The sequence below is a fragment of the Eschrichtius robustus genome, chromosome 21 (genome assembly GCF_028021215.1).
Source record: "Eschrichtius robustus isolate mEscRob2 chromosome 21, mEscRob2.pri, whole genome shotgun sequence".
NCBI lineage: Eukaryota > Metazoa > Chordata > Mammalia > Artiodactyla > Eschrichtiidae > Eschrichtius > Eschrichtius robustus.
The window spans coordinates 24,483,514-24,497,256 of NC_090844.1; the positions used below are offsets into that span (position 1 = coordinate 24,483,514).

The 13,743-nt window shown below is 38.2% G+C and overlaps 1 protein-coding gene across 1 annotated transcript in view; it reads right to left on the reverse strand.

Moving 5' to 3' along the window:
• TEX15 (testis expressed 15, meiosis and synapsis associated) overlaps window positions 1-10,529 on the reverse strand; it is a 70,797-nt gene extending 60,268 nt beyond the window's left edge. The window contains 1 exon segment of the mRNA XM_068532271.1: window positions 10,479-10,529. The gene's annotated coding sequence lies outside the window, so the exon portion shown is untranslated.
• Between the last annotated feature and the right edge of the window lie 3,214 nt (window positions 10,530-13,743).

Here is a 13,743-nt window from a genome sequence, read left to right on the forward strand (position 1 = left end):
TTCTGCAATTGAGTGATAAATGTTTTTTGGTAGACATGCTTACAGCATGTTACAACAGGTTAAATTTTCCTGGGTATAAAATTCTAGGCTGCCTGCTATATTCTCTCAATACTCTGAAAACATTATCCCACTACTTACTGTCCTTCACTGCTCTTGTCAATGAAACTGCCTGTCATTCACTTATGGGCAATCTTTTTATCTGGCAGCTTTTAAATTCTTCTCTTTGTCTTTGGTGTTTTGCATTTTCATAATGATGTTTTAGTCTAACTATTTGATGGACTTTTTGTATCCAAGGTTTCGTGTCTTTGACAGTTATATGAAATTCTCAGCAACTTTACCTTTGACTATTGCTGTGGCATTGTTCTATTTCCTTAGAATAGGACTTTTAGTTAACTATGTTCAAACTTCTACCTTTATTCTTCATGTATCTTAACTCCTAATTCATAACGTTCATGTTTTCTCCTTAGGCTGCATTCTCAGTAAGTTGATTTAAAATAAATGAAGTTGGTTTAATACACACCCACAGGAAACAAAGGTGGAGATAATATGGTATCTGAATTTGCTTAAAACATATATAGTTTATAACTGCTGAAGCTTGAAAACAGGCACATTGCAGTATTTTATTCTCAGGTATGTTTGCATTTTCCATAATAAAAATAGAAATATAAGAGTGCTTGATTAAATGTGCATAAATTATCCAAAAGAAATAGTTGCCTGTGGAGAAAGGAACATTAGATGATTTAGAAACGGGGAGGAGGGAGATTTATCAGTTTCTGTCTTTATTACCTTTTAATTTTTATCTTTGTAAATGTATATCCTTTTAAAAATTGAAAAGACTTTCTTCACTATCAGTGAAGACTCCCTTCACTCCCTCCCCATAGCAACAAAAAATATAACATACCTAAGAATAAACTTAAAAATGGACTGGGCTGACATGAAGACTTGTTAAAAAAAAAAAAAACTCTGAGGGTTATAAACATTTTGCTTAAAAGGAGAATATGCACTTTATTTTCAAGCAGAAGTACATATTATATTGAATATGCAAAAATCTTCCCCTATTAAGCCTTTAAAGTTGATTCAATCTCGAAGTTGACAAAAATAATACTAAAGGTCATATGGAAGAAAAAAACAGAATGAAATTCTGAGAAATAATTGGAGGAGGAAAACTGGCACTATTAAATATTAAAATTTATTTAATAGTTACAGCAATTATAATTAGCTAGGTACACTACCACTCAATTAAATCCAGGTTCTATTAATAAGAAAGAAGGGATCATGAATAATAGGCAACTTGAAACTGTGCAACTGACTCAATAATAAACAATGGAACACCGTGGTCAGAAAAAGATCAGAAAACCCCATGATTTTTAAGATGCTATTATTGGTATTCCAAATCAGTAGGAAATCTATGGTATTGATCAAGTTAGGGTGGAGACAGCAGATTCTAACCAAAATCTCTAAGAACCACTGCCCTAGAGATGCTCTTGCACATGTATACCTAAAGGCAAGTAATCTTCCAAGCAGCACTGTCACTGAACAACTAACTGAAATGTCTATCACCAACCAGTAGATAAATAAGCTGTAGTATATATACCAGGAAATACCTCACATGAGTGAAAATGAATGAACCCCAGCCATATGAAACAGAATGTCAAATCAAGTTGCAAAAGATTAAAATATGATTCCATTTATACAAACTTTAAAAAAACATGCAAAACTGAATTAATTTGTAAGAGTGGAAATATGACAGCAGGCAAAACATTAGCTCAGGTGTGTTAACAACCTTGTAGAGTCTCAATAGAAAATTTTCAATCCTACAACAGGTGAACAACTGAGGCTAGAAAAAAGTACATACAGAAGGGTTTAGACAAACTTGTGCTTAACCGATCTATAGTAATATCCTTCCTCCTTGTCACCGTTCATTCATGGTGATCCATTATGTAGGCATGATTGATGACTGATAAAACTAATGTATTATTTTTATTCCAGGAAACATTTTTTCAAATTCCCATGCTTTTCAATCATTTATTAAAGTCAATATGAATTGGAATGTAGTATTTTTATCTTCCCCACCAAAAGATCACTATTAGGTTAATAGTCGATATTATGTCAAATGGCTATCTATAACAGAAAAAATATGACAGACACGTTACACAACTGAGTGGTAGCTGAATGCTGACAAAAAAAAAAAATCTAACCACTAAAAATGTACTATTTTTCAATAATCCCAATTCCCTTTACCATTCCACACTGTACCTATTATACTTTATACATTTCTTCAAGTATTATACTAGCCTTCACCCTGACCAGCCCATTACTGACAGCAAACAGAGGCATAAATGTTCCAGGAGGAACTGTGTACAACCAGAATTATGTTAGTATATTAAAAACTTACCTTTTAATGATTTAAGTGAGTTTTACATTTTCAGATTTTTACGTCAATCATAATTCTTAAGTTTGTTAAAGAAGTAATCATAACCCTAAAAATAGTTATAATTACGCTGTGTTCATCCTAATTGGAACCATTTCAATGTTCTAAAATTCACTGATCTTGTGACATGTAGAGAAGGTAAGATCAAATCTCTAATACGACCACTGATATCATATACTGAATTATATAATAATCTTATCAATAGACAAAGGATACTTACTTTGATCAAAGATGTATTATATTGAATATGCAAAAATCTTCTTCTAATATGTCTTTGATAGTTTTAGCTATAATCACCACTGAATATGAAATTAGTATAAAAAGAGACATGGATTGTGCAACCAGAAAGCAGCTGGTCTTATTGGTAGGACTAAAGTTTCACAAGTCCAATAACATCAGAAAAAAGAGGGCTGGGGTGAAAAGAGACAGCATACTAAAGTTATGGAATCCTTAGCTCTTTTGCCCTTCCTGGCTCACAGAATGTCAGTACTACAGAGAATGCCCTTTGTAGGTATGGAAGGGCTAAAATACATATATATTTAACATGTACTCTTTTGTAGAAAGCCACCATAAGATGTGCTTTGGGGGAGAAAAAAAAAGAGAATGAATCTAAAATGAAGATGACATGGGATAAAAAAAAAATGAAAGGTTCCAAACAGCGTAGTAATCCTAGGATGGATGAGAGTGGCACATAACTTCTAGGAAGCCATCGGTCTAGACTAAAGCAGAAAAATGGAGGCTCTAAGAGACAATTCTCCTGGTCAAAAAGAAAAAGGAACTTATATGTCTTAGCCAATAAAAACATGACTGACAAGTTATGGGTACATTTGCAGAAAAAAATTATTAGACTTAGAAAAGCAGGCTAAAAAAAGCAATGATTATCCTACGGAAAACAGACAGCCACAGTTGTAGTAAACAATATCTGGATCATAACAATGTGAGCATTGAATTCTAACAAAAAATTTTATGTTGGAAGAATGGGGGAAGGTAGCGGAGTGGTGGTGGCTGGATGGAAGAGCTTTGTTCTCATTGACCATAAAGACAAAAATCAGTGGATAATTTCTATAATTGATAAATCAAGAAATACTATTAAAACCATATTATCTCTAAGTGTGGAGGGGAGTACCCAGGAGAGTAACTGTAAGAGCTGAAGGTGGCTGCCCCTAGGAAGTAGAACTAGGAGCAGAAGAGAGTGGGGCAATGGACCGCTGTTTTCCACTATACATCTCTAGTACTATGACTTTTTAAATAATTCCATGTATTAGCTTGATTAAAAGCAAAAGTTAAAAAGTAACAGTTCTTTATGTCATACTTCCATAAAAATAATACAAATGAATATATATACAAAACAGAAACAGACTCACAGATACAGAAAAAAACTTGTGGTTACCGAAGGGGAGAGGGAAAGGGGGAGGGAAGGGAGAAGGGAAAAATTAGGGGTATGGAATTAACAGATACAAACTACTATATATAAAATAGATAAGCAACAAGGATATACTGTATAGCACAGGGAATTATACCCATTAACTTGTAATAACCTATAATGGAATATAATCTGCAAAAATACTGAATCACTATGCTGTACATCTGTGTACTATTGCTGTACACAATACTGTATATCAACAATACTTCAATTAAAAAAATAAAGATATAAGGCTATGCTATTACATGTGGCAGCAACTCTGATAGGAATCAGAATATCTAGGAAGAACAGTGTAACATCTTTCAGAAAGAGGCAGAGTATTCACTTTGATGGAAAAATATGAACTTTGGTACCAGATGCTGAAGAGTTCTCACAGATCCAGGTAACATCCCAAGGACTATGGGGAAAGCTTGCTTTTGCTGTGGGAGTGGTGGTTATTGTTATATAAATGTTCCAAGTCCTTTTCCAACTCTTAATGCTATTTGGCTATTTGTATCATTTAGTTTTTGTAACACACTTGACATTTTTATAAGCGATGTTTGTCTCTTGATTTGGAATTGTCTAGTTCACTGAATGCTAAATAGAAAGTAGCGATATTTTGTATATGAAAGAAAATTAAGGCTGAAAGAATAGCAACTATAAACTAGGATGTAAAAGAAAAATGTTCAGAGGTAAGTGCTTTTATTCAAGTAACAAAATCTTGAAGATACAGGGATTAGATGATAAAAGAATCAACAAAGTTTAAAAAAATCCTTTCTCACTAGAAATGTGCCTGGAAAGGAATGGTTCTTGGCATCCCTACCTGTCCACAATAAGAACTATGCACAGTAACAGCTTTTTAATGTAAGTATGTAACTTCAAACTCAGTTTGGGTTGTCACACAACTCTTCACTAAAAAGAATGCATAAGGAGACAGTCTGAGACACTTTAATCAGGAAGAAGAACTGGCTTGTTTCTACTGGAAGGAAATACCATGCATCACAAAGTAAATTCAGCAAGGAAGAAAAACCGTGGCAGATAACATAACAAAAGTTAAACAATAATTATGGCTTGGGTTATTGGTAATTTCTTTTTTACTTTCTACTTTTATATTTTCTAATATATCAAGTTCAGAGGGTTAGAGTGAAGACTGTTCTAACACCCTATATTACATAGAAGGATAAATATACTGATTAACTTTAGACCTAAGTTACATATGCATGTTTTAATTTCTAGGCTAATAAGATTGAGGAATAATTGGTTTGGTGAAGAGTCTCACTCATTGATTTGTAAACAACGACATCTAGTTTTTCAATAACTGCTACCTCTCCCAATCTGCTGAGTAGCATGTTCTCTTACAGAGTTCATAACTTTTTTTAGCAGTGAAAGCACGGAGTCCTAACCACTGGACCACCAGGGAATTCCCCAGAGTTCATAACTTTTAACTTACTCTTTATTATTAAGTCTCATTTAATTAAGAGAAAGAAAACAAACTTATAATAGAGAAAAAGAACAAAAGACAAAAATTGTTTTTTTGTAAAAGCCAAACAAACCTTTAAAACACTTCTGCTAAGACTGATCAAGAGGGAAAAAGACAAATATTTAAGACAATTCCTTCATGAATCCTAATACGATTTTTTTTTTTTGCAGTTAGAAAAAAAAAAAAAGATTTAAAAATGCATGCAAGGGGCGTCCCTGGTGGCACAGTGGTTAAGAATCCACCTGCCAATGCAGGGGACAGTTTGAGCCCTGGTCCGGGAAGATCCCACATGCCGCGGAGCAACTAAGCCCGTGTGTCACAACTACTGAGCCTGCGCTCTAGAGCCCACGAGCCACAACTACTGAGCCCAGGTGCCACAACCACTGAAGCCCTGGTACGGGAGGATCCCACGTGCCGCGGAGCAACTGGGTCCATGTGCCGCAACGGCTGAGCCTAGGCTCTAGGGCCCTTGAGCCACAACTACTGGGCTCATGTGCCACAACTGCTGAGCCCACGTGCCTGGGGCCTGTGCTCCGTGACGGGAGAGGCCACCCCAATGAGAAGCCACCGTAATGGGGCATGGCCCCTGCTCGCTGCAACTAGAAAGCCCATGTGCAGCAACAGAGACCAAACGCGGCCAATCAATCAATCAATCAATCAATAAAATACAGCCATTAAAAAAATGCATGCAGAAAAGTAACTGCCTGAGAATAGCCAATATCCTTAACTGTTATTAAAATTTATTATAATGTTACTATAATCAAAATGATGAAGTATTGGCTCAGGACATACATAGACAACAGGACCAGAAGAGAGTCCAGAAATAAATCTAAGTATCTGTGAAAAATTAATACATAATAAAGGTATCAAATTGTTAGGAAAGAGATGGCTTATTTATTAAATGGTGCCAACATAAATGGTTATTTTTAAGGAAACAAGACTAGATCCCTAATTGAGAACATAATATAAAAAAAGTCAAGTTGGATACAGTAGAATTAATCATGATACTCTCTAGCACTACTAGGCATTTCAGGGGAAAGGAAATCTAGAATGTTAGGAAAATTATTAATGAAACGGAATGAGTGACCATGGGCAAATCCAGCTTCAATAATGATACAAAGTATGCCAAGAGGCTGATAAAAAATACAACGGTGAAAGGGGCAGAGATTATAGTGAAGATAAAAAAGCAGCAGGGGAGAGATGAAATGGGAGGCATGGAAAAAAGAGATTGTGGTCAAAAAGGTTGAGAGTGTCTGCAGTCCCAGAAGAGTGGCAGTTTCTGGTAATGCGTTTCCAAGCAGAAATGAAGCACTACACCGAGGAGGCCAAGAGCAAAAAGATCCAGGCCCATGGAAAGGAATTGGATGATGACAGAAAACTGGAAGGAGAAATCCCTTCTGATGTCACAATAAACAAATAGAACACTAAGAGGGAAAACATGAATACTGGTTCTCCCAGAGCAGAGGAAGGGACAGGCAAGAGCACCGGGCCCGCCTGAGCTCCACGGTAAGCTCTGAAGGGGGTCTGGGAAGCCGGAGCCAGTCCCGGGAGGGGCACAGAGAGAGAGCAGGGGGCCGTGGGGTCCACACCGAGCTGAGGCCGGTGGGAGGGGCTACCTGGAGCAGCAGGTGCTCCGGTCCCAGCCCCTTCACTCCCCACAGCAGCAACCAGGGACTGCGGAGGAAGGCCCAGGTCCCAGTGCCTCGAGGGGCCCAGGCCCCCAGGGAAACCCAGCCTGGGTAGGGCTGTGCTTGGCTCACGCCCCTCCCAACCACACTGGCTCCAAGGCCAGGTCAGGCTGCGTCTCAGCTCCGCCCCGAGCAGTTGCGTGGCACAGAGCACTAACCTGGCACCCCTCCCAAGAGGAGGTGCCCAGCGTACACGGCAGGGGCACAGCCCACACCCCCCGCGCACACCCCATGCACATGCACACAGTGCATTCTAGGTCATGTTGCAAAATGAATTTCTTACTCTGGGTCATGATCACAACTGGACAAAAGACTGTTCTGGAACAGACAGTGGCTGTCTCTGGCCCTCCGGTCCATATGGGGCACAGGGCCTGGGCGAGCCCGCCTGCTGAGATGCCTGCCGGAGGGTCCTTCCTACACACCCACAGAAGCACACGTTACACAGTTTGGAAACAACTGAAACATCTCTGCTTGAGAGTCTGGTCCAGGTCCAGGAAAGTGCTGCAGGTACCAGGGTGTGCAACAGCGCTGAGGAGACAGACTGCTGTAAGAAAAGCAGAACTGGGCCTGAAAACAGAGCCAATGGAAAGTGCCCTCCAACAGGGTTTTTAGAAGATCTCCCACTGGTCAGGTTGAACTGATCATTAGAGAGTAAAGGATTATGATCTGTATGATGAGAAGGAAAAAGGCTCAGACAAAAAACAAGTATAGCTTAATGACTCAAAGGTTAACACCTAACTTCATACAAACAGATTTTCAATAAATGTCTCTTGAATTGAGGTGGGGGGAGTTAGAGAGGTAAAGTCAAACTGTTTGTCTGTTTGTCACTGTTTGTCATGGGCTGGGAAACTTGAAACCAAATTTTGTTGAAGGGGCAGAGAATGCCCCTAAGCTGCTATCAGTAAAAAACCATCTGTTAAATAACTGCCTTCTTTCACTTAAAGAATGTTATGGACCTTTATTTGTCCATTAATTTGGGCAGGAGCAACTGGCTGAGCATCAGACCATTTGTTCTTATTGATTTCAGATTCAACATCCATGAAACCATTATTGTGTCACATATCGCATTAGATATAGTTAGAGATTATTCAAAAGGTTTAATGTCAACACTTTGTGAAATTACACATTTAAAGAAAGCTCGACTTCACTGTAGTAACTTAGAAAGTTCTATTCTTAGTTCTCTCTCAAGTTCTTTAACTTGAGGTTTAGCTATGGGTGACTTGGAGCTCTGGAGGAGAGAGGGACATCTGGAATGCCTAAATGCAGAACAACGATAATCATAAAGTTGCTGTGTTTTTTTAAACTGCCCCTCAGTTTTATACACAGAAGGTGGAAGTTATTAAATAAAAAATGTTTCTGGATCATCTCCACCCTCTTCACATAAAGTTAACAGAAAACTAGAAATAAAATAGCAAAGGAGGTTCAAGAATAGTTTTATTTTGCTTCTAATTTTATTAAAAATGGCCATTAGGGGCTTCCCTGGTGGCGCAGTGGTTGAGAATCCGCCTGCCAATGCAGGGGACACGGGTTCGAGCCCTGGTCTGGGAGGATCCCACATGCCGCGGAGCAACTAGGCCCGTGAGCCACAATTACTGAGCCTGCGCATCTGGAGCCTGTGCTCCGCAACAAGAGAGGCCACGACAGTGAGAGGCCGGCGCACCGCGATGAAGAGTGGCCCCCACTTGCCATAACTAGAGAAAGCCCTCGCACAGAAACGAAGACCCAACACAGCTATAAATAAATAAATAAATATTAAAAAAAAAAAATGGCCATTAGGACTACCTTATCATTTCTTTTCCACTCATCATGTTTACTTTGCCACTGCCAAATCTCAGAATCTTTTAGAAAGAGCACCATGTGGAGGTTATCAAACCCTTCTGGAGAAGATGAGCCACCTGTTGAGCCCTAGTTCCCTGGAGGGCATTATTCTACATCAAGACAAGGGCTTTTAGCAGCTACACAGTAATTCTAGTAGGTACCTGGACTCACTACAGAAAAAAAACAAGGAAGATTAAAAAAAAAAAAAAAGAAAGAAAAGACAAAGCAACAACCCCCAAGAGAACAGCTCTGCTCTTCTCATACTTGTTTTACTTAGGTTTAAAAGATTTTAGACAAGCAGAACTGTGTGCTTCTGAAATCAGCGCCCATATCAACCACTTCCCCAGAAGGACACACAAAAGAAAATACCATACGTTAGAATGCACTATACCTTTAAACTCCTAGAAATTTATAGTAAAACGTTACTAACTTGAACTATTCAGGGAGAATAAAATCTTACTACCTTGGGGTGATCTTAATAAATATATTATGGAATGTTACCAAGTAAAAATCCGAGAGAAGCTCTCAGATTTGTTTTGAAGACTTTACTAAGATTGAAAAAGCAATTTTTCCCCAAATGCAAAAAAGTCTAGAACTAATCACAGTGACCAGTTAAAATATAAGGGAAAAAAATCTAAATTGTCAGCCCCAGTTACAAATAGCTGAGGGTAACCTGGCTAGAGAGCTCACTGTCCTGTGACTTAATCCAACTTCTCACTTTCCTTCTAAATTTTATGGAACTGGTTTGAAAAAGAATTTTTTCACCAGTATTTATGATATAGTATACAAGGTATCAGTAGACATGGGTTTCCTGTCCTGATTCTACCCCTCACTAAATGTCTGCTCCTAAGCTTTACTCTTCTCATCAGTGTTTCAGTAAGGCTTAAGGCTATATTGTAAACTGTACCTATCCTTCTCTCTACCACTTTCAGGCTCTATTTATTTACATTTTCTCTGTAGTTCCATGTATATGCAAGAAATTGTATACTGTATGCAAGCTGATGCCATTAAACTTTGACAGCTTCATAAGTTAAACAGCCCTGATTCCTCCTCTAACTTGCAAGTGACAAAGAAAATGTATTTGCCTAGAGTACTTCTGTCTATGACTATGGCACTTTTGTCTTTTTAAATGTCAACAGTTGGTTCAATTTCCATCCTCTGAGATGTTTTGTTTTTAGAATCAACTAAATATCATTTAAAACCCATCTGATTAGTATGGGTGACCAAATGCGGCAATACCACTCTTGATTAAAAATACATAAAAATGAAAAAATCTGGATACCAAATAACTGTTTCTCATTCTGCGTATGTACTGGTTCAAAAGACAATTCCAAACTTTGATTACCACAAATGTTCTAAGCAATATTTGCATACTGGCCTGACTTGCCAACTGATTCAAAAATTCAATACTTATGCCAAATTAAGGTCAGTTTTGTATGGGCCAGTCTTCTCCACTGGACTATATTACCCATTTTTCTATCTCCAGCACCAACTATAGTTCCTTATAAAGTAAGTGAAAAAATACACAGATTCTTCAGGTATTGTTTTATTGCCAATTACTTATGTCAATCATAAAGTAGAAGAGCTTACCCCAGGTGGGTTAAAAAAGTAAATACTATAAGTAATAGCAGTAGTGAAGCCATTACTTGAAATACTTACCACTCTTCAATGGAATGTACCATCATATGGTTATGATCAGGACTCAGTCCATACATGAAAAATGACACAGGAATATCTACAAAAAAACAAAAAGGCAGAAATACGTAGAGAATTACGGTCAGAAGCTCCTTCCAGAATCACCTCTTCATTGTCCTCTTCATTCACTTTTTTCTTCCTGATTTCTGCTGGCCTTTCACTCCTGTTTCATTTGGGGGGAAGGAGGGGTTGATTTTCTGCATGTCTCAGTGCCTTCTCTCTTACACCCTTGCATTCTCTTCTCCTCTCTCATTCCTCTTTTCTCATTTAAGTCTTTCTCTTTCCCTTCAGTACATTCTCATCTGCTATTCAGAATCAGCTCGCCACTAGCCACCTCGTAGGGAAAACGACACTGTGACACAGCAAGTGAGCAGGCTCTTGGATTTCACATACAGCACAAAACACTAAACAACATTGCTAGTTTTATACCAAAATTTTAGTTAACAGTCACTGTAAACAGTTGTGATACATGCCATGTTCTGTGTACTTCATATACAGTATCTCATTTAATTTTCACTGATTGTAGTATTATTCCATTTTCCTGATGAGAAAACAGAGACTCAGAAAGTTTAAAACACTTGCCTAAGGTTTCCCAACTGTGAAGTTGGTTTTCAAGTCCAGGCATGATGTCTGGATTCTAAACCACTACGCTATCCCAACCAGTTCTTAAGCTTCTTTCTAGAGGCATTTAAACCTTAACTCTGATTATATGCACAATTATGATTAGTCCAAATCTTGGTACCTTGTTATAATTAGCTTCACGTTTATACGTTGATTTCAGGATACTACTACTTATGCCCTCATTTCAGGATATTACTGAAATATTACTTATGTTTTGACTTCAGGATAATACTATTGATTACATGGTAGTATCTAGATGTTACTAAGCCATACATTAAAATGCGACACATTTTTTAAGATAAGGTACTTTTTATTAGTGAAAACATCCAGCAAAATTTTGGACTGACCTCAAATTCTAGAGTTTTTCTTTTCTCCAAGTTAAACATTCAAGAATATAAAAAAGTATTTAAAATAGACATTGTAGATACATTTTTGAAAATACCATTACTACACATTTTAAAACTCAGTGTATAAACAAAAGAAAATCTTATCCTTTACTAATTTGCCTATGTTTTACTCAAGTGCTTTAATGAAGTGTCACTGCCCAAGAGACCCAATAAATAAAAGGAGACAATATAAAAAAACAATCGGGGGTAAGCGTAGTCATGTAGCATCAAGGTAATAAGGATGAGAGGCTGGTGTATAAAAATGAAATGCCAAATAATTTAGGAAGTAGAAATTCTGAGCAATTTGATAGTGATGGTTCATCCTATAATGTGAGCTGGCAGTCACATAAGAATATCAAAACTGGGACTTCCCTGGTGGCATAGTGTTTAAGAATCCACCTGCCAATGCAGGGGACACGGGTTCGAGCCCTGGTCCGGGAAGATCTCACATGCTGTGGAGCAACTAAGCCCATGTGTCACAACTACTGAGCCTGTGTGCCACAACTACTGAAGCCCGTGTGCCTAGAGCCCGTGCTCGACAACAAGAGAAGCCACCGCAATGAGAAGCCCGTGCACCGCAACCAAAGAGTAGCCCCCGCTCGCCGCAACTAGAGAAAGCCCGCGCGCAGCAACGAAGACCCAACGCGGCCAAAAATAAATAAATAAATAAATTTATTTTTTTTTAAAAATCAAAAATGGTATGAAATATTTAGTAATACTTATATGGATAATATGTACATTTGGAAGTTAAGGATTAGTGGCATCTGTATATCTACTATAATTACAGTAAGTTAAAATATAATTTTTAAGTCAATACATCAGTAAGAATCTGAAGCAAACTTGTAAGTTAATTTGACTGGAGTGTCTAAAAAACAAGTATGTATGAGAATATAAACATTTCCAATTTTCTTTTAATTTGATCATGAAACTTGCTCAAGGAAGGATGTTAACATAAAGACACCTGCACAGAGCTGATGCAGGCTTCCTGGAACAGCAAAACAGTGGCAAACAAAACCCCTGGAATAGGGGGAAAAAACTGGTATGGGGACAGTGAAATTACAGAGCAACACCAACCACAGGTTGTAACAAAGAAGGTACTGATCTGGTAAGCCTTGCCACAAATTCACAGGAGATACTCTATTAAGAGAAAAACTAGATGCGTCTTCAAGACTTCTTTCCTCTACTAGAACCTATCTAGTATAGAAACTCTGACTTGCATCTGCAGAGGATGTATGCATTTGATCTGTGTGGGTATGGCTGAAACATTCAATTAAAGTTTCTATTAAACGTAAGAATTCTGGGGAATTCCCTGGCAGTACAGTGGTTAGGACTCTGCACTCTCACTGCCAAGGGCCTGGGTTCAATCCCTGGTTGGGGAGCTAAGATCCCACGTACAAGCTGCATGGCGTGGCCAAAAAAACCAAAAACCAACCAAACCAAAAAAAAAACCAACAACAATAAACTTAAGAATTCTGTATTCGTTGATCTATTTCAGATTTTCTTCTTTAGTGCAATTTAGCAAGAAAAAATGGCTTATAAAAGAGTTGGGGGGGGGCTTCCCTGGTGGCGCAGTGGTTGAGAGTCTGCCTGCCAATGCAGGGGACACGGGTTCAAGCCCTGGTCTGGGAAGATCCCACATGCCGCGGAGCAACTAGGCCCATGAGCCACAATTACTGAGCCTGCGCGTCTGGAGCCTGTGCTCCGCAACAAGAGAGGCCGCGATAATGAGAGGCCCGCGCACCGCGATGAAGAGTGGCCCCTGCTTGCCACAACTAGAGAGAGCCCTCGCACAGAAACGAAGACCCAACACAGCCATAAATAAATAAATAAATAAATAAATAAATAAATAAAAATTAAAAAAAAAAAAAAAAAAAAGAGTTGGGGGAAAAAAGCCTGAGTTCCATTTCGTTTTAATCTGTTTCAGGAGATGCTAAGAACATGTTGTGTAAGAATTCAAGTGACACGGAGTCAAGTCTAGAAAACTGTGTTTAGCTGTGAGAAAAAAATCCGAAAGAAATATCAACTTTCCCATTCTTTAGGAAGTTGTATTAGAGAACAGAAAATAGAGGAACAAACATCAACTCCAGAAGATAAACAAGCAACACATGTTTGGGTATAAAATTACTTTGGAAAACTAAGTAAGCTTGTTATGAATTTGTCAAATTAACACTTATTATGTGGAGCACAGGGTGCCGGGTGGTAAGCCAAGGTTCAACAACAGA